Genomic DNA, 21,814 nt, shown 5'->3' with positions numbered 1-21,814 from the left:
CAAGAACCGATATTTTGATCAGACAGAATGGGCATATTATAAGCGAGACGGAGCAGTTCAAGTTCCTAGGCGTTCGGATAGATAGTAAGCTGTTGTGGAAAGCCCATGTTCAGGATCTTGTTCAGAAACTAAATGCTGCTTTATTTACCATTAGAACAGTATCTGAAATAAGTGACAGTTCAACACGAAAAGTAGTCTACTTCGCATATTTTCATACGCTTACGTCATATGGTATTATTTTTTGGGGTAATTCTTCTGATTCAAAAAGGGTATTTTTGGCTCAAAAACGGGCTGTTCGAGCTATGTGTGGTGTAAGTTCGAGAACCTCTTGTCGACCCCTATTCAATAGTCTGGGAATTCTGACATTGCCCTCAGAGTATATAATTTCTTTAATGTCGTTTGTTGTTAGCAATATTAGCTTATTCCCAAGAGTTAGCAGCTTTCACTCAGTTAATACTAGGCAGAAATCAAATCTGCATGTGGAATGCACTTCCTTGACTCTTGTGCAGAAAGGAGTGCAGTATTCTGCTGCATCCATTTTCAATAAGCTACCACAAGAACTCAAAAATCTTAGCAGTACCCCAAACATTTTTAAGTCTAAACTGAAGAGTTTCCTCATAGCTCACTCCTTCTATTCTGTCGAGGAGCTCCTGGAAGAGCTGAAAAATTAAGCAAATTCCAGTTGACATTGTTGATTTTCTTTATTTAAACTTACGAATTGTCGCCTGAATATGTTACTTATATTTCATTTTATCCGTTTCTACTATCATGTTATAATTTCATGTATTGACTCGTTCCATGACCATGGAGACTTCTCCTTAATTTGGTCCCACGGAACAATAAATAAATAAATAAATAAATGAAACTTCCTGGAAGATTAAATTTGGAAGGTAGGAGTCGAGGTACTGGCAGAAGTGAAGCTGTGAGGACGCGGCGTGAGTCGTTGTTGGGTAGCTCATATGGTAGAGCACTTGCCCGCGAAAGGCTAAAGTCCCGAGTTCGAGGCTCGGTCCAGCATACAGTTTTAAATTGCTGCGTACTGATTAGGTTGGAATATTACAGTACCCAGGTTCAAAACAAATTCTTGAATAGGAATGATAAGACACTTAGAAACCTGTAGATGTAAAGCTTTTAGCTGTAGATATTTATAAGTCTGTGCGGATTTTATTCAAATGACAGGGTCCCTATCACAATGATTATAGTTAATGTGGCCTATGGCATATGTAGCTAATTAGATAAATGCAGCTACTGCCAAAAGGAACTCTGCTCGGGCAGCCTCAGGGTGAGACAAAGTCGGAGTCGCGAGATACTCACGTCTGGCAGCGAAAGCGACGGCCCTCACAGCTCGGCGCTGTACACCACTGTGTTCCCCGCCAGCGGCAGCGAAGCGGAGGACCTTGTTACGGACCCCTCGTTATGACCAATTGCGTCCGGGCGCGTGCACTAGCACCGTCTCACACGTAGGAGGCAGTTGCAAGACCAGGGCCGCATCCAGGGGGCCACTGAGGAGTTGGGGGGGGGGGGGGGTTAGAGTAGGGGCAACTGTCCCGCTGAGAATCCGTAAGTTTACGAGTGTGAGAAAGGACCTGTATCGGCAGTCACCAGATTATGATGACCTGAAATACTTGGAAAATTATCACTAAAATAACCTGAAAATATCGACAGAATGACGTAAAAATCATATAAAACATGTGTAAAGCGAGTTCTAAAATGAACTAGAGTAACGAAAAACTTTATAGTAGGTTGGAACTCAAATTTAAAAAAGGATAATTAATTTAAATATCGCCATGTTTTTCTTTAAAAAATCTCATTCTTTAAGATTTACGAAAGCTGTTGTGTAATCATCTCAGAGACGACAAAAGAATGGAAATTAATGTTTTTGCTGCTGTTCCAGTTGATCCGCACGTTAGCTCCCGTGCAATCGCACGAGAAAGTGGCACGAGCCAGGCATATGTCCTACGCATTCTCTATCGACATAGACTGCAGTCCTGTTACATCTCTCGCAATCAAGAGCTGCATGGAAACGATATGAGAATAATGTGAACTTCTGTAGATGGGCATTAAGACAGGATACTCCAGATGTATCCTTTATCTCGTTTAGTGATGAAGCCACACTTACCAATCATGGCTCGGTAAGAATGGCTCTGAGCACTATGGGGCTTAAAATCTGAGGTCATCAGTCCCCTAGAACGTAGAACTACTTAAAGCTAACTAACCTAAGGACATCATACACATCCATGCCCGAGGCGGGATTCGAACCTGCGACCGTAGCGGTCGCGCGGTTCCAGACTGAAGCGCCTAGAACCGCTCGGCCACTCTGGCCGGCGGCTCGGTAAAGCGCCGAAATATGCACTATTGGTCTGTTGACAATGCCTGTTGGCTTCGTCAGGTGGAACACCAGCGTCCATGGAATATAAACTTGTGATGTGGTTGAAAACTAAGCAGTGAAATAGAGAAACATGTAAGGAGTTAAACAAAAATACTTTTTTAAATAATCTGTGATAGTTCATGTTTTATAAGAAATCTGACCTTTACTTATGAATAACACTCGTACCATGTGATACAAAATTCATTAGTACTTACATTCTGTAGTGTTTAAACTAACTAGCTTTTATTTTTGAAATACCTGCAAGTGTCTGAAGATAACACGAAGTTCAGCGAAAACAGTAAGACCTATCAAAAAAATAAAAACATTTTTTTGCTACTCCGCGCCACTTGTTAAGAGTATTCCAAATTAGTTAATACATCCTGTCAATCTTTAGTTTCTGCAGAGTTACATTGGATCACGAAGAGCATTTTTAGGTTGTTGCTGAGGATAGGTTCGTACCTGGAAAAGGTACTCTCTACATCACAGGAGCGTATTCAAAATGGTTCAAATTGCTCTGAGCACTATGGGACTTAACATCTGTGGTCATCAGTCCCCTAGAACTTAGAACTACTTAAACCTAAGTAACCTAAGGACATCACACACATCCATGCCCGAGGCAGGATTCGAACCTGCGACCGTAGCAGTCGCGCGGTTCCGGACTGCGCGCCTAGAACCTCTAGACCACCGCGGCCGGCAGGAGCGTATTTGAAGGCGGCAAGGTCGCTGCATCCCAGCTTTGGTTCATTGTCTTCAACTGTTGTGGCATTCCCAGGAATACTGTCACTAAATTTGCACAATGTAGAAATCCAGCATTCTACTGGCGATCACTTTACAATCTGTTGTACACTTGTTCAACCACATGACGACGAGCTTGACCCTACTCGCTCTGCACATGTTTCACAATATCCAGGGCGTCACGCAGCTGAGTACCAGCAACTCTCAGTCGTGTGTTGGCTTTTGATATCACAGAAAAGCTGGCGTTGGTGTTTTCCAAGTTTCCAGAATAGGTATTTGTAAAGACCGCCTTCACGGTTTTAACAACACTTGATTCATTGTTATCAAGATCACAAAAGATTGCCTTCATTTTGGTCTGAGTAGTGCAGTAATACTCAGCAGCATTAAGCCAAGAACCCCATCATTTAAGAACGGACTGAGGGAGGTGGGACAGTGAAAGTGCTTGTTCCTTGAATTTATGCATCATTAGCGGAGCTTTCAAATAGATTTTCATGCCACAAGAAATTAGTTTGTTCACATCGGGGTAATTTGGTCACACCTCTTCTGCAACTCGGTGTAAGGCAGGTGCAAGGCAAGCGATGTACGCTATACTGGGGCAGAAATCCGAAGTCCCCTTGGCCGCCTTAGCCTTGCATCAAGCACCATCTGTTGCTAGCAGCGAAACATTGTTCACCTCATCCGGTCACAGCAGCTTCATAGAGTTGTCGATCAAAATGGCAGTTCTCGAGTTGAAACTTCCTGGTAGATTAAAACTGTGTGCCGGACCGAGACACGAACTCGGGACTTTTGCCTTTCGCGGGCAAGTGTTCTACCATCTGAGCTAACCAAGCACGACCACGCCCCGTCCTCACAACTTTACTTCTGCCAGTACCTTGTCTCCTACCTTCCAAACTTTACAGAAGCTCTTCTGCGAACTCTGCAGAACTAGCACTCCTGAAAGAAAGGATATTGCAGAGAGATAACTAAGCCACAGCCTTGGGGGTGTTTCCAGAATGAGATTTTCACTCTGCAACGGAGTGTGCGCTGATATGAAACTTCCTGGCAGATTAAAACTGTGTGCCGGGCCGAGACTTGCCCGCGAAAGGCAAAGTTCCCGAGTTCGAGTCTCGGTCCGGCACACAGTTTTAATCTGCCAGGAAGTTTCATATCAGCGCACACTCCGTTGCAGAGTAAAAATCTCATTCTGGAAACATCCCCAAGGCTGTGGCTAAGCCATGTCTCTGTAACGTCCTTTCTTTCAGGAGTGCTAGTTCTGCAGGGTTCGCAGAAGAGCTTCTGTAAAGTTTGGAAGGTAGGAGACGAGGTACTGGCAGAAGTAAAGTTGTGAGGACGGGGCGTGAGTCGTGCTTGGGTAGCTCAAATTGTAGAGCACTTGACCGCGAAAGGCAAAGGTCCCGAGTTAGAGTCTCGGTCTGGCACACAGTTTTAATCTACCAGGAAGTTTCATATCAGCGCACACTCCGTTGCAGAGTAAAAATCTCATTCTGGAAACATCCCCAAGGCTGTGGCTAAGCCATGTCTCTTTAACGTCCTTTCTTTCAGGAGTGCTAGTTCTGCAGGGTTCGCAGAAGAGCTTCTGTAAAGTTTGGAAGGTAGGAGACGAGGTACTGGCAGAAGTAAAGTTGTGAGGACGGGGCGTGAGTCATGCTTGGGTAGCTCAAATGGTAGAGCACTTGACCGCGAAAGGCAAAGGTCCAGAGTTCGAGTCTCGGTCTGGCACACAGTTTTAATCTGCCAGGAAGTTTCATATCAGCGCACACTCCGTTTCAGAGTAAAAATCTCATTCTGGAAACATCCCCAAGGCTGTGGCTAAGCCATGTCTCTGCAACGCCCTTTCTTTCAGGAGTGCTAGTTCTGCAAGGTTCGCAGAAGAGCTTCTGTAAAGTTTGGAAGGTAGGAGACGAGGTACTGGCAGAAGTTGTGAGGACGGGGCGTGAGTCGTGCTTGGGTAGCTCAAATGGTAGAGCACTTGACCGCGAAAGGCAAAGGTCCAGAGTTCGAGTCTCGGTCTGGCACACAGTTTTAATCTGCCAGGAAGTTTCATATCAGCGCACACTCCGTTGCAGAGTAAAAATCTCATTCTGGAAACATCCCCAAGGCTGTGGCTAAGCCATGTCTCTGCAACGCCCTTTCTTTCAGGAATGCTAGTTCTGCAAGGTTCGCAGAAGAGCTTCTGTAAAGTTTGGAAGGTAGGAGACGAGGTACTGGCAGAAGTTGTGAGGACGGGGCGTGAGTCGTGCTTGGGTAGCTCAAATGGTAGAGCACTTGACCGCGAAAGGCAAAGGTCCAGAGTTCGAGTCTCGGTCCGGCACACTGTTTAATCTGCCAGAAAGTTTCATATCAGCGCACACTCCGCTGCAGAGTGAAAATCTCATTCTGGAGTTCTCGAGTTGTTTACTCTATCGGAAGCTTCACACGTTAGGCGGAACATTTCTCCAGCCATGTCAACTCTCAGAACACTAACAACAACATTTGAAACATAACGCCCATACATATGGGTGCTTTTTATCCATCGACCTTTTGTTGATAACCTCCTCGTAGCAAACGGATAAATTGTTCATGCTCAGTGTTGATTTACCTGGAACTGGAGTGTTCTGTACTTCTCCACGAACTGTCTGAAGCGAGGGTTCTTCAGCTTCTCCAATAGGATGTTACAAGACATCATCATCTCACACAAGTATCTGAAGAATGATTGCGCTGTCGAAGGCGGACCTGTCTGCTTAAACAACAGCGTTTGTCTGCTGTCATTTTCAGCACGTCTCTTCACACAGCTTCTGTGGTTGAAGGTATTACTATGTTGTTGCCCATTAAAGCGCTTTTCTGCACTAAACTTAACTTCACATAGTGTACAAAAATGCATTTCCTTGTCAGTGCTAAAGAGCTTCTCTCCAAAATCAAGAACGAAACCTCGCAACTTCACGCTGTCGAAGCATTTTACTTTCGACATGTCGAACCTGACTGACTTTGTATTCAAACTGAATAGCGTGAGAACGTGGGCGATGTTTATTACATCGGAAGCCGCCTTCGTTGGCTTCGAGAGAGTTTTGTCGACCCCTTATTTGTGACAATATCACCTGAAACATTGTAATGTGAGCTGCATTTCCATGTTTTTATTCTTGTGTCCTTAAATATAGGACAAATATATGGATTTTTGGCATAAGTTGGGCGAAATATTATCTACTATGGCAAAAGTTGTTGGCCTGAATATGATCTGTTACTAATTAACGATGTAAACATGAATTTTATGCGTAATAAAAATACATTTTCATACGCTACCTAGATTCGTGCATAAATTGCTGTAAATTTTATACCACAGTTCAAGAAAAAAATACGACTTGTCATTAGAGTCCAGGCCCTAGCCATAATACTGGATAGTCACTTGATAAAAAAAAAAAAAAGCTAGCAATATTATCTGTCAAGTCACAGGTAGTGATATTTACTCGCATAACTGTACATCATCTTGCTGCGTAGATGAAGTTATGAGACCCTATGTGCATGTTATCTTGGACTACCGTGCAATTCATGACTGACATGGTAATCCCACATCAGACATCGCTAGAATGGACGATAAACGGGCATTGGCTCCTATTCCTCCACAATTCTCAGTCCGAATACACTGCTGGGGTGACATCAATTAAATTACGACCCAGTCTTCTCTCTCTATGATACGAAATTAGCACTTGCCAACTTACACGAAATACAGTACCGTCGTGTTGCAGTCGGAAGGATACATTCCACACCAAAAAATGCTCTGCTCTTGGATGCAACGGAAATGCGTCTCAACATTTGGCGCCAGTTTCTGGCGGATAAAATTATTTTATGAAGAATGCAGGCACTGGACACCACCGCTAGTCAGAAGTTAAAGAGCTTTTTCGGAGCAGCTATTAATTCTCTCTTGCAACAAGAAGCGTGCTTTTTAACAGAACTGCTATTTAAAAGGCGTACGCCTTCTGACCCACTTCACCTCACGAACCAGTACTTCGAAAAACCATTTTCTCAGCTACTCACTTAGTGCGACATCCATTTGCTCCACCAAAAGTAAGACGCCAAACATTAAGACCATATTCACGCGACCTTGAAAAACTGAGTGACCAGATGCGATTCAAATTTTCACTCAGAAACTATAAATAACTGATCTACCATATGTCCAGGCCTTTGTAAGTTCATCTATGTACAAGATGACTGAGCGACTTCAGCTGCTCAGTATAAAATGCAAAATTGGAAACACCTTCGGCCGTTTATATTTTGAATGTACCATAGAGGCAGTGGCCATGATGCAAGCCTCCAGATCGTCAGATCAGTTCTACTGAAAAACCGCTACGGTTGCAGGTTCGAATCCTGCCTCGGGCATGGATGTGTGTGATGTCCTTAGGTTAGTTAGGTTTAAGTAGTTCAAAGTTCTAGGGGACTGATGACCTCAGATGTTAAGTCCCATAGAGCTCAGAGCCATTTTTTTGTACTGAAAAACATGTCGATGATCAAATCTGACTCGTTAACTTTGCTATAAGCTCTCAACAACGAAACAAAACGGAGAGGCGATGCCGTTTATTTTATGAACGTAATACAGAAGGCTGCTGAGCTGCAGCAGCACGGACCTTTGGTGAACTTTCTTCGCATACCATTGTACCAAGGCCTTCTCTTGCCAAAAGACACAATGAGTAGTAGGGATATGGGGTTCCTGGTGCACTTTTGATATCAAATTGATATACAAATTAATTGAACTGATCAATTAATTACCCCTACCCCCCACCTATCACCAACCCTGTCCCCGGATGATGTCATGTTTTCTCCAGTTGACACGTGGGTCCCTGTGCCCTCCGCCTTACCACCCCTCCCCCTCCCCCACATACCCTATTAGCGAAATTTGTCTGGAATTTCGAATTTTATTGGGAACTTCAAAAATGATGGGAATTTCTTCGTCCCAGGGATCTAATAATGTCCCACATCACCCCCTCCCATAGAAATTGGCAGGAAATTCCAATTTAGGTGCGATTTTTTTTTCTCCACTCATGTGACCGGAATTGGTGGGAGAGATTCAGCCTATACTTAGCTGTCATTGTGGAAGCATCGCAATGTGTTAGATCAAAGAGGTGAATGTGAAGGATAAGACTTTCAATAGCTTTTTTTGCATGTATACATTCAAAGGAGGGATGGAAGACTATGATAATGGAAGAGTGTAAGAAAAAGAAGCAGAAGAATTCGGTTCAGCAAATTGTGACAATGCAAAGGGATGGAGCCAAGATGCATTTCACAACTGAAACATGCTCATACGCATGTGCAAACTGTCGAGATATTCCACATGAAGCATTCACTCTTCCAAAATGGAAGAGGTGGGCAGATGATGCTAATTCGCTTCAGTTGAAGCATATTCATATATGTGGTATATACCATTGAAGTGTTTCAACTGCTCATCCCCGTCCACTTCTCCCTCCAGAAACCCACCCTCTTACATCATTCAATGATTTTGTAAATATATGTGAAGATCGCATAAGAAGAAGAAGAGCGGATGTATAAAACCTCATGCTGTACAGAAGTCCGCTTAGTATATAACGAGATGTCAACTAAGCATCGAGTCACCGAGGCACGAAAGGTTGTTCAACAGAAGTTACGGCTTCTGAGGTTGGGACATTTGAAGTAGGAGCAGACACTGCGAGAAAAAACCTTTCAACCAGTTACTCAATCTGTCGATGGAGTCTCAGCGAAATTCCATAACTACGACAATGACGCTATTGCTGATTTCATAAACCGTCACAGCGACACGAGGATAGACAAAATATTCGGTGTCAGGGATGAAAAACTATACATGTTGGGCACACAGCCTATAACTTTAACTGAGACCTTAATTCACACCGGCGACAACAGTTTCAAAGAACACCCGGTCTACTGAACCTCATTTTAGTAAGACATACAAAAACTGTAAACTATTCACATAAATCTGGTAATGTATCGTGAAATATTGCTTTTTGAGTGATCTGCATAAGAATGAAAAAAGCTGAAGCAATGTGAAATGCAAATTCATTATGAAAAGTATATAGGATGGTGAAAAAAATAGCTTTGGTAATGGTACCGACATTCAGCATAAAAGAGTGAGCAATCGACTCCTGCATTATATATATTCTGACGATCCCAATGAACTACTAGATCGGCTACAACTGCTCATAGCATAGCTGCCACTGGTAATACAGCTCATTCGGATGAGGTTGTTTCAATAAAAAGGACAGAGGTATCATCGAATAAGTATGGAGACTATAGTTCGAGAACTACTCAAACCACCGTGCAACAAATACTTCCAAGATATGTTATGATTAAAGGTTTGGACGACCTGTGGCAGTCGGATCTTGTCGAAGTGAGGTCATATTCACGTGTGAATAACGGATTCAAAGACGAGGGTTGGAACTTTAATAGTGGCAACTATTTATTTACAGCTCGTGCAAAATAGATAAGTGTTTCAAAGTTTTACTGACCTTCTGAGTAGTCACCAGCATTGTGTATAACCCGTTGCCAGCGATGTGGAAGTCGTAGGGTATTCTTTAACAGTGCCAGTTGTGTTGACAGTTCGAGCGGCAAGGTCTATTGCCCGACGAATCTGTAGCAGTTCTGAAGCGAATGCCGTGAAGTGTTTCCTTCAGTTTAGAAATCGAGTTGAACTCACGAGGGCTTAAGTCAGGGGAGTGCAGTAGGTGGTATAGCACTTAGCAGCCCAATCAGTCGAACAAATCAGTAACAGCTTGCACTGTACATGCTTGAGCATTGTCCTGCAAAATGATGGTCAGGTCCTGCAGAAAGTGTCATCACTTCTGTCTCTAAGCTGGTCGTAGGCTGTGTTCCAAAAATGAACAGCACACGTGAATTCATGTTAAATCGGAAAAAACAAAGCTCAGTGTAACGGAAGTTGTATAGTGTAAATACAATTTCTCAATACATTCACAATAAATGTTCAAAAATGTCTCCACCGAGTTCAATGCATTTAGCTGCACGTGTATGAACATATTTTGTTGTTCGCTTCAGTAGTGTTACGAAATTAACTCTTTGCTTCTCTGGATGTTCTGGAAAATTATTGTAGGTACACGTCTGGGACATGTTTTATTACATTCACCAGATCAATAACAACAAAATAAATGGAAATCGTGCTTTACTTTAACCTCGTACAGTTTTGCTATGGCTTCATTTTAATGAAGTTGCTAAATTTCAGGCAAAAGCTTTTATCAGCCGTAACTCTGTTACTAAACATTTGCGGACCTATGTTCATATGAACTTTTTTCTTTACTTTAACCTCATACAGTTTTGCGATGGCTTCATATTAGCGAAGTTGCTAAATTTCAGACAAAATCTTTTACTAGCCGTAACTCCGTTACAAAACATTTGCGGACCTATGTTTATATGAACTTTCTTCTTTAGTTTTAATTGTAGAATAACATATTAAAATATTTACATGTCTTTCTGAATCACCCTGTACGTCCTTGAAAGCAGACATGGTCACGCGCCGCCTGTTCCCAAAAACCTATACATGTAGCACGACAGGCGAAATCCCATGAACCATTACACAAATTTTATTTTCCTCCATCTTAAATGTCACTTCACACATGCTTCAAACTAATAACTTGTGCATGTTGCACAACCTTTATATGCAAATGTATGTTGTTGTTGTGGTCTTCAGTCCTGAGACTGGTTTGATGCAGCTCTCCATGCTACTCTATCCTGTGCAAGCTTCTTCATCTCCCAGTACCTACTGCAACTTACATCCTTCTGAATCTGCTTAGTGTATTCATCTCTTGGTCTCCCCCTACGATTTTTACCCTCCACGCTGCCCTCCAATACTAAATTGGTGATCCCTCGATGTCTCAGAACATGTCCTACCAACCGATCCCTTCTTCTGGTCAAGTTGTGCCACAAACTTCTCTTCTCCCCAATCCTATTCAATACTTCCTCATTAGTTATGTGATCTACCCATCTAATCTTCAGCATTCTTCTGTAGCACCACATTTCGAAAGCTTCTATTCTCTTCTTGTCCAAACTACTCGTATTTACCGTCCATTTTTCACTTCCATACATGGCTACACTCCATACAAATACTTTCAGAAATGACTTCCTGACACTTAAATCTATGCTCGGTGTTAACAAATTTCTCTTCTTCAGAAACGCTTTCCTTGCCATTGCCAGTCTACATTTTATATCCTCTCTACTTCGACCATCATCAGTTATTTTGCTCCCCAAATAGCAAAACTCCTTTACTACTTTAAGTGTCTCATTTCCTAATCTAATACCCTCCACATCACCCGACTTAATTCGAGTACATTCCATTATCCTCGTTTTGCTTTTGTTGATGTTCATCTTATATCCTCCCTTAAAGACACCATCCATTCCGTTCAACTGCTCTTCCAAGTCCTTTGCTGTCTCTGACAGAATTACAATGTCATCGGCGAACCTCAAAGTTTTTATTTCTTCTCCATGGATTTTAATACCTACTCCGAATTTTTCTTTTGTTTCCTTTACTGCTTGCTCAATATACAAATTGAATAACATGGGGGAGAGGCTACAACCCTGTCTTACTCCCTTCCCAACCACTGCTTCCCTTTCATGCCCCTCTGCTCTTATAACTGCCATCTGGTTTCTGTACAAATTGTAAATAGCCTTTCGCTCCCTGTATTTTACCCCTGCCACCCTTAGGATTTGAAAGAGAGTATTCCAGTCAACATTGTCAAAAGCTTTCTCTAAGTCTACAAATGCTAGAAACGTAGGTTTGCCTTTCCTTAATCTTTTTTCTAAGATAAGTCGTAAGGTCAGTATTGCCTCACGTGTTCCTGTATTTCTACGGAATCCAAACTGATCTTCCCCGAGGTCGGCTTCTACTAGTTTTTCCATTCGTCTGTAAAGAATTCGTGTTAGTATTTTGCAGCTGTGGCTTATTAAACTGATTGTTCGGTAATTTTCACATCTGTCAACACCTGCTTTCTTTGGGATTGGAATTATTATATTCTTCTTGAAGTCTGAGGGTATTTCGCCTGTTTCATACATCTTGCTCACCAGATGGTAGAGTTTTGTCAGGACTGGCTCTCCCAAGGCCGTTAGTAGTTCCAATGGAATGTTGTCTACTCCGGGGGCCTTGTTTCGACTCAGGTCTTTCAGTGCTCTGTCAAACTCTTTACGCAGTATCGTATCTCCCATTTTATCTTCATCTACATCCTCTTCCATTTCCATAATATTGTCCTCAAGCACATCGCCCTTGTATAGACCCTCTATATACTCCTTCCACTTTTCTGCTTTCCCTTCTTTGCTTAGAACTGGGATTCCATCTGAGCTCTTGATGTTCATGCAAGTGGTTCTCTTATCCCCAAAGGTCTCTTTAATTTTCCTGTAGGCAGTATCTATCTTACCCCTAGTGAGATAAGCCTCTACATCCTTACATTTGTCCTCTAGCCATCCCTGCTTAGCCATTTTGCACTTCCTGTCGATCTCATTTTTGAGACGTTTGTATTCCTTTTTGCCTGCTTCATTTACTGCATTTTTATATTTTCTCCTTTCATCAATTAAATTCAATATTTCTTCTGTTACCCAAGGATTTCTACTAGCCCTCGTCTTTTTACCTACTTGATCCTCTGCTGCCTTCACTACTTCATCCCTCAAAGCTACCCATTCTTCTTCTACTGTATTTCTTTCCCCCATTCCTGTCAATTGTTCCCTTATGCTCTCCCTGAAACTCTGTACAACCTCTGGTTCTTTCAGTTTATCCAGGTCCCATCTCCTTAAATTCCCACCTTTTTGCAGTTTCTTCAGTTTTAATCTACACGTCATAACCAATAGATTGTGGTCAGAGTCCACATCTGCCCCTGGAAATGTCTTACAATTTAAAACCTGGTTCCTAAATCTCTGTCTTACCATTATATAATCTATCTGATACCTTTTAGTATCTCCAGGGTTCTTCCATGTATACAACCTTCTTTTATGATTCTTGAACCAAGTGTTAGCTATGATTAAGTTGTGCTCTGTGCAACATTCTACCAGGCGGCTTCCTCTTTCATTTCTTAGCCCCAATCCATATTCACCTACTACGTTTCCTTCTCTCCCTTTTCCTACACTCGAATTCCGGTCACCCATGACTATTAAATTTTCGTCTCCCTTCACTATCTGAATAATTTCTTTTATTTCATCATACATTTCTTCTATTTCTTCGTCATCTGCAGAGCTAGTTGGCATATAAACTTGTACTACTGTAGTAGGTGTGGGCTTCGTATCTATCTTGGCCACAATAATGCGTTCACTATGCTGTTTGTAGTAGCTTACCCGCATTCCTATTTTCCTATTCATTATTAAACCTACTCCTGCATTACCCCTATTTGACTTTTGTGTTTATAACCCTGTAGTCACCTGACCAGAAGTCTTGTTCCTCCTGACACCGAACTTCACTAATTCCTACTATATCTAACTTTAACCTATCCATTTCCCTTTTTAAATTTTCTAACCTACCTGCCCGATTAAGGGATCTGACATTCCACGCTCCGATCCGTAGAATGCCAGTTTTCTTTCTCCTGATAACGACATCCTCTTGAGTAGTCCCCGCCCGGAGATCCGAATGGGGGACTATTTTACTTCCGGAATATATTACCCAAGAGGACGCCATCATCATTTAATCATACAGTAAAGCTGCATGCCCTCGGGAAAAATTACGGCCGTAGTTTCCCCTTGCTTTCAGCCGTTCGCAGTACCAGCACAGCAAGGCCGTTTTGATTATTGTTACAAGGCCAGATCAGTCAATCATCCAGACTGTTGCCCCTGCAACTACTGAAAAGGCTGGTGCCCCTCTTCAGGAACCACACGTTTGTCTGGCCTCTCAACAGATACCCCTCCGTTGTGGTTGTACCTACGGTACGGCTATCTGTATCGCTGAGGCACGCAAGCCTCCCCACCAACGGCAAGGTCCATGGTTCATGGGGGGGGGGGGGGGGGGATGCAAATGTAAGGATTTGTGAAATAACAACAAAGAGGTATGGTAACGAATAACGGTTTTTCTTTATTCAGAGATAAATATTCACAATAGTAATATAGCCCTACAATCACAAATGTTTTTGTTTTTACAATATACGAACTAATACTGCTTTTAAATTCACTGCTCTAGCTACTGTTTTAAATTTTTTTCATTCGCAGGTCTTTGTTTTACAAACGAGAATACTGGTTTGAAAATTTTTTTACTTTACATTGCAGTACTGATTACAGCTATTACAGAGGTACAGTTTGTCTTACACTAATGCTGTTACTAGTGAAATTTCACCCAAACAGAAGACTTAAGTTAGATGTTGACCTGGCTGGTTTTAATATTTTCCACCTCAAGCAGCTGAAATAATTTAATAATACAATAAAGTGGATGGCCCTAAAATGTTCATCCCAAACAGCTGCACTAGAATGAACTAGGTGGAACTCACACTTAAAACTAGTATGATTTGAACAGCTAGCAGTAGGTGAAACTTAAAAACTATTCTATTTACACCGCACTCACACAATCACCCACACACATGAAGTGCATTAGAGAGAAAATGCGGTAAATCTATTTTTTTCTTGTTTCAATTTTCAACTTTTTTCTGATTTTACTCCAGTTTTTAAACTTTTTACATATTGCACATTTTTAACATTTTTTTGTAATTTTTATAATTTTTTGCATCACACGGTGCTTATCTATTCGTGCACACATAGTATGCTACTTATTATGAAAAAAATAATAAACGGAATGTATTTACACACAGGCATACATATTTACACAGGCACCCACACTCAAACGTACTCACAAGCGGCACGGAAAAAATCACACATGCAACCACACAGTACATCAGACACATACAATATTTGCACTATGATATTCGTCGCAAGCTCTCACTCGGCCAGTCACTCACCCTCTCTCATTCACACCGTCGGAGTCTACCCCCAACACCCACCCCCACCCCTCTCGCACTTCAAGTGACACTCCAAAATATCTAAGAACGATACCCTACAGATTTCTCACATACAAGAGTTACTGCATGAACTGATGGAGACCAAGTTGAAAGTTTTCTACTAGGAATAATCTCTTTAGAAAAATGGCTGGTTCACAGTGGAGTAGTCAAGCAGTAACAATTCGAACTTCCGTGTTATTTGACAGCAAAGTATGCACCTCCTATTTGGCATAACTCGAGTCACACCAAATTGGTGGATGTAGTCCTCAATGAAAAATGCATGCTCACAACAGCCTGTTTATAACCTACGCCAAATGTCTAGCTTTATCACCTGGCAGGGATAGCTTCACCTTATGTTTGAAAAGAAATAGCTCTGGACCAGAAAAGGGATAAAATGGAGCAGGAGGTAGCGCATCCATTACCGGACTTCAAGTGCACATGCAAATGCTGAAATGTAGGAAGAACTTTGTGAGATCATCAGATGTACTCACATCCACAGACGAAATAGCCAAGTTACTGCCGAAAGCGACAACCACCGTGTTCAGTGTGGGGCTCTGGCGCATCGTACTGCATCTGCAGCAACAATCTGAGCAGCAGTTGGCACCACAGTGATACAACGAACTGTTACAAATTGGTTACTTCAAGAACAGAGCAGAGCCAAACACCCTGTAGCGTGGATTCTGCTGATCCCAAACAATCACCATGTGTGAATTCAGTGGTATCAGACAAGAGCTCACTGGACGGTAAGGTGGAGGTCTGTTGAGTTTTATGGTGAAAGCTGGTTAGACTTCAGTGCCAATGGTGGTCTCGTGTTGGTTATAAGGAAGCAAGTTGAGGACCGACAACCAACTTGTCTGTGTGCTAGACACACTGGACCTACACCTGGAGTTATGGCCTGTGGTGTGGTTTTGTATGAACAGCAGAAGCACTCTCGTGCTTAGCCCAAGCAACCTGACTGAAGATTTGTACTTCCGTACGGTGATCTGACCTGTTGTGCTGCCATTCAAGAACAGCATTCCAGGGAGTGTTTTCCAACAGGATAACACTTGCCTACACACCGCTATCATAGCCCAACATGCTCTACAAAGCCTCAACATGTTGCCTTGGCCTGCTTGATCACCAGATCTGTCTCTAATTGGGGCACATATGGGACACCATCGGACATTTGGGTGTGAACAAGTTCAGCCAAGTTATAAGCTCTGCAGATAGGGCGCTAAGGAAGAAGATGACAACCAAACGGTGCACGAAAAACTGCATCCTGAAGCAGAAAGGAGTGAGCAAAAGAAAATCGATTAAAACACCCAGGACTCAACCAATACCCAAGACATCGGATGGAATTACTCCCTTCCTCATTCTTGCCATAGCATTCCAGGGAGTGTTTTCCAACAGGATAACACTTGTCTACACACCGCTATCATAGCCCAACATGCTCTACAAAGCCTCAACATGTTGCCTTGGCCTGCTTGATCACCAGATCTGTCTCTAATTGGGGCACATATGGGACACCATTGGACAACATCTCCAGCATCATCCACAAACACCATTAACCATCCCTGTATTGACCAACCATGTGCAACAGCCATGAACCTTCATCCCAAAAACTGACATACAGCACCTTTACAACCCAATGCATGCACTTTTGCAAGCTTACATTCAACATTCTGGTGGTTACACTGGTTATTAATATACCAGAACTCCACATCTGCATTGCTCATCTCGCCCTGTTGTTAGCCCATTATCTTGCAATATTAAATATGTTACCTAGAGAAATGTATTCCCAAAATTATATTACTCTACATTAAATATTTTTTGTGTTCCCGTTTTTCGCTGTCATCGTATTTAATGCTTTTGGGTAGTTTTAATAAGCCACAAGTTAATGAGTCAATGAGACAATTAGAAATGATTATGTCTAACGATCTCTTTTATTTTTGAGTTACTCTCAGTCAGAACACATCATAAGGCATGCTCGAAACTAATTCAGTTCCTTGTTTCTATTTCAAAGCTGTCATTGTCGAAAATCTACCTTCACATCTATTAATTTTGACTCCCACATTTCATTGCCCTGTGATATGCTTGCCTAGTGTATGTGTTCTGGTGAAATGACAAGCGCCGGCATGATATTGTGTTTAACAGGGTTTTTAGCGGCAGCAGACGGAGGGCGCGAGGCGAAATCGTCTGGCGACTTGGTATTTCCATGTATCTCCTCAGGCCCAGACGGACTGCAGTGCTGACATCACAATCAACTTCGCCACTGTCATGTGCGCGGTCACTACATCTGCCAAAGGGTGTCATTACGACACCACAGGACAACCCTATTGAGCCTTCGCCTCCTCCGCCTGCTTTCGTCCTATTGATGAAGCTGGACCCACCCACACCACAGCAGCTGATGCCTTCTACATCTCGTTCTTGGCCTCCAGAGGTCGACACATACCCTCCTGGTTGTTTTCCGGGGGCCGCTTCCGCCAGAGCGAAGGCCGGATGGCGGGGTACAACCGGAAGCTTGACGTCCCCTGCAGCTACAGCTTCCGGTCCAGCGAGGCTCCCACCGTCGTGCCTCCCCCGCCGTTTTTGCCCTCCCTACACGACTGGTCAGTCGCTTTCGGGGAAGGGAAAGGAGGGGATGGAGGAATGTTCCGGCGCATCGACAAGCGCCGGCACGACATGAGGAACAGAGGGCTGTGAAACGACATCAGCCAAAGTATACTGACTAGGACAACGCCAAGACAGGAGCGGCATTTATACGAAGAGAATATAAGCGCCGCGCCGTGTAGCCACGGCCGGCAGTGGAAGACGAGCCGTCATACAACGCTACAGCAATGACTTATGAACTGAATTGTTTTGCTTCCAAAGAAATTGTATATACCGAAGGACATTGATTACTTGCATGTCGCCGTTTGCTTGCGACACGCTTTTGTGAATACCCAGAGTATTGTCAATATAACTTACTGTAATAACCTCTATTAATACGAATTATTTGAATTGTTGTCCAGCGATCCGAGAAAACAGCTTCCTAGGCACCCTACAATAGACGGTTGGTTGGGATACTACAGTATGAACTCCGTCTCATATAAGGAAGGCAAATATTCACAGTGTGGGTACACGCTTATTACAAAACATGCTTCCCCTGCACTATCCCTCTTCTTAGCGGAGTTAACCCCAACTGCACTCCAAGTCCTCATGTAGAGTCAAACAAGTTAGAAAGTGTGCACTATACTTACTGTTGTAAATCACTTGATTGCTGAACTCCTTACTTCTGAACTGGCAGAAACTAGAAGACTTCTGGCTGTTAATGCTTTGAGTCTGACCGCTCTAATAATAATAATAATAATAATAATGTTGTATGGTAGCCCTCGTGTATTAGTTTGGTGCATATGGTCGTAGCGTTTATGTTCTGCTTGATGGTATTCTGGTTGCTATGAGTTTATTTATTGATCGCCATCTTTTTAGTACAGTGTTGCTATTTGAGTTTGCATGTTGTCATTTCATCATTTGGAGATAGTGAGTGGAGCTGTGGACGCTAGAAAATTTCAGACATATTCTTCCGTTTGAGTTCAGTGGAAGGGTGTGGCTCGAAGGCTTCTTAAGTAATAGAACCCAGTACGTTGTCCTCGATGGTGAGTGTTCATCGGAGGTGAGGGTATCATCTGGAGTGCCCCAGGGAAGTGTGGTAGGTCCGCTGTTCTTTTCTATCTACATAAATGGTCTTTTGGATAGGGTGGATAGCAATGTGCGGCTGTTTTCTGATGATGCTGTGGTGTACGGGAAGGTGTCGTCTTTGAGTGACTGTAGGAGGATACAAGATGTCTTTGACAGGATTTGTGATTGGTGTAAAGAATGACAGCTAACTCTAAATATAGATAAATGTAAATTAATGCAGATGAATAGGAAAAAGAATCCTGTAATGTCTGAATACTCCATTAGTAGTGTAGCGCTTGACACAGTCACCTCGATTAAATATTTGGGCGTAACACTGCAGAGCGATATGAAGTGGGACAAGCGTGTAATGGCAGTTGTGGGGAAGGCGGATAGTCGTCTTCGGTTTATTGGTAGAATGTTGGGAAGATGTGGTTCATCTGTAAAGGAAACCGCTTATAAAGCACTAATACGACCTGTTCTTGAGTACTGCTCGAGCGTTTGGGATCCCTATCAGGTCGGATTGAGGGAGGACATAGAAGCAATTCAGAGGCGGGCTGCTAGATTTGTTACTGGTAGGTTTGATCATCAGGTGAGTGTTACGAAAATGCTTCAGGAACTCGGGTGGGAGTCTCTAGAGGAAAGGAGGCGTTCTTTTCGTGAATCGCTACTGAGGAAATTTAGAAAACCAGCATTTGAGGCTGACTGCAGTACAATTTTACTGCCGCCAACTTACATTTCGCGGAAAGACCACAAAGATAAGAGAGATTGGGGTTCGTACAGAGCCATATAGGCAGTCATTTTTCCCTCGTTCTGTTTGGGAGTGGAACAGGGAGAAAAGATGCTAGTTGTGGTACGAGGTACCCTCCGCCACGCACCGTATGGTGGATTGCGGACTATGTATGTTGATGTAGATGAAGGGTGACAGCAGCGGAACCAGCCATAACCATTTGCGCTGTGCATGGGGGTAATACCATTGAAAAAAGCGCGGCAAGAAAATGGTTTTCTCGTTTTAAGGAGGTTCGTTTTGACATTAGTGACTCCAAACATTCAGGGAGACCTTCGGAATTTGACAGTTATCATTTAAACGCATTAATCCGAAATCATCCACGTTGGTGTAGTCGAGAACTGGCAAATGTGATGAACTGTCATCATTCAACCATCGTGCAACATTTGCATGCAATGGGGAAGATTCAAAAGTCGGGTGTATGGATACTGCATGCTCTAGGCCAAAATCACAAAGCTCAGCAGGTGACCAATGTGCATCTCTGCATGGTCGTCATCAACTGGCTCATGAACAACATCGACCATTACCATCCTCAATCGTTACTGGTGACGAGAAATGGTGTCTTTATGTTAACACAAGGAAAGGAAAGGACCGGTTGAGCCCACACAAGGCAGCAATTCCCTGCACAAAGACATGCGCGCATCCTCAAAAGATAATGTTATGCATCTGATGGAACAGCGAGGATGTGGTGTACTGCGAATTGCTTCCCGAGGTGTAGCAGTCACTGATGACATTTACTGCCAACAGCTGAGACGTCTTGCAGACGCAGTCCAACAACAACGATCTGGAAGACTGCGAGAAGTGATGCTACTCCACGACTCTGCTAAGCTGACGAAAGACACTACACAGCAGTTGGGTTGTGAAGTTATTCCACACCCACCTTACCCATTTAATCTTGATCCCTCACGTTGTCACCTTTCCCGTTCTGTATCGAACAATCTCCAAACAACTTCCTTCCTGGATGAAAATGCGCTCCAAACATAGCTCGAAGTGTTCATCGCCTCAGAATCACGTGATTTCTACAGTCGTGGGATCTAAACGTTATCCCAGTGTTTCCAGACTGTTGTAAATAGTGAAGAACAATATATTACTATCGATAACTTCATAACCAATATTAGAGTCTTACAAAATTAAAAATAATTTAGTTTCATGATTGAAAACCAATCAAACTCTTTTGGTTTTTACCGCTCAGGTGGTAATTACCATCAGGTTACCGACTGTATTACAGTAAACAACACAATTTGTGACGTGACGCAACTTTTAACAATACAGGAATCTCTTCAATGCACCACGCCGTTGCGTAGCAATAGTTGGAGACGAGTCGAATGGCGAGCAACACGAATGTTTCTGTCCCCATCTGCAAAACCATGAATTGCAGTAAGAGTGCCGTGCAACGATAGCTGTTAGAAGGTAAGCCAACAATAAGAATCTTATTTCTGCTAATCCTTGACACCAAAAACGCAAATGTCAAATCGATTGGAAAACATCAGTTCTCTCAGCCATGTGTATTTAATGAATATGGAGGTCCTCCACACAGCAGTTTTAAACAGGATAATTTAATTTTGCTAACCAGTAATTCAGACTATTTGCCCTGGAGAAACATTAATTTTATAAGTCTTGTAAGTAAGGGAATTTCGTAATACTAAACGTTACACACTCCCATTGAAGTTGCCATCTCAAGTATAGACAATGCTCAACAAGATTAATACATCACTACGGTGTCCTGAAACACACATTCATGCACATATCGTGAGAAATTACTTATATAATTTCGAATGCGTTACAGACGGATATCAGGCATTAAACCACGTTTTTTTGTCAGAACACTACGTTATCTTTTAAAATCATAGATGACTTATCAGTGGAATGAAATTCCGTTTGAAAATGTCATCTCAGGTTATCGTCTTTGCGTCAGGCTGTTCTTATCCTCAGTACGATTACAGTGTGCATTCATTTTCTTGGCTTCTCGTCTCTGTAGTTCTCACATAGTAGAGGTCGCTGGAATTCGAGCTGCTAATATGTTGTTTTTTCTCGCTGCCAACTTCGTCAGTTAAACCAGACTGTACGGCATGGACTTGACGCTGTGGATTTCATTGTTAAATGCCGTGTCTCTTTATGATGATATGTAATTTCTATCGTTCACATGTGACGTCTTAGTCATTGTGTACCCCTTGACCTAACATAAGTAGTTCCGTCGGCGGCGTGCACATTTAGGCTGCTTCAGCGACGCAACAGTGCCATGACCTTGCACCATCCGTGATTCAACAGCGACGCCAATTCGCGTGGTCAGTATTTCTTCCAGCGTGTGGCCACAGTCTAGTATATATAGTCGCGACACTCACTGCTGTGTAGACTTGGCCACTGTTTCTA

General features: G+C 42.8%; 1 protein-coding gene across 1 annotated transcript in view; it reads right to left on the bottom strand.

Moving 5' to 3' along the window:
- Positions 1 to 1,431, bottom strand: part of LOC126094470 (probable cytochrome P450 6a20) — a 145,523-nt gene extending 144,092 nt beyond the window's left edge. The window contains exon 1 of the mRNA XM_049908859.1: positions 1,315 to 1,431. The gene's annotated coding sequence lies outside the window, so the exon portion shown is untranslated. The remainder of the gene's footprint in view (positions 1 to 1,314) is intronic.
- Between the last annotated feature and the right edge of the window lie 20,383 nt (positions 1,432 to 21,814).

This window comes from Schistocerca cancellata, chromosome 8, assembly GCF_023864275.1.
Source record: "Schistocerca cancellata isolate TAMUIC-IGC-003103 chromosome 8, iqSchCanc2.1, whole genome shotgun sequence".
NCBI lineage: Eukaryota > Metazoa > Arthropoda > Insecta > Orthoptera > Acrididae > Schistocerca > Schistocerca cancellata.
The sequence above is the reverse complement of the archived record's forward strand: the minus strand, read 5'-3'. Positions and strand labels throughout refer to the sequence as shown.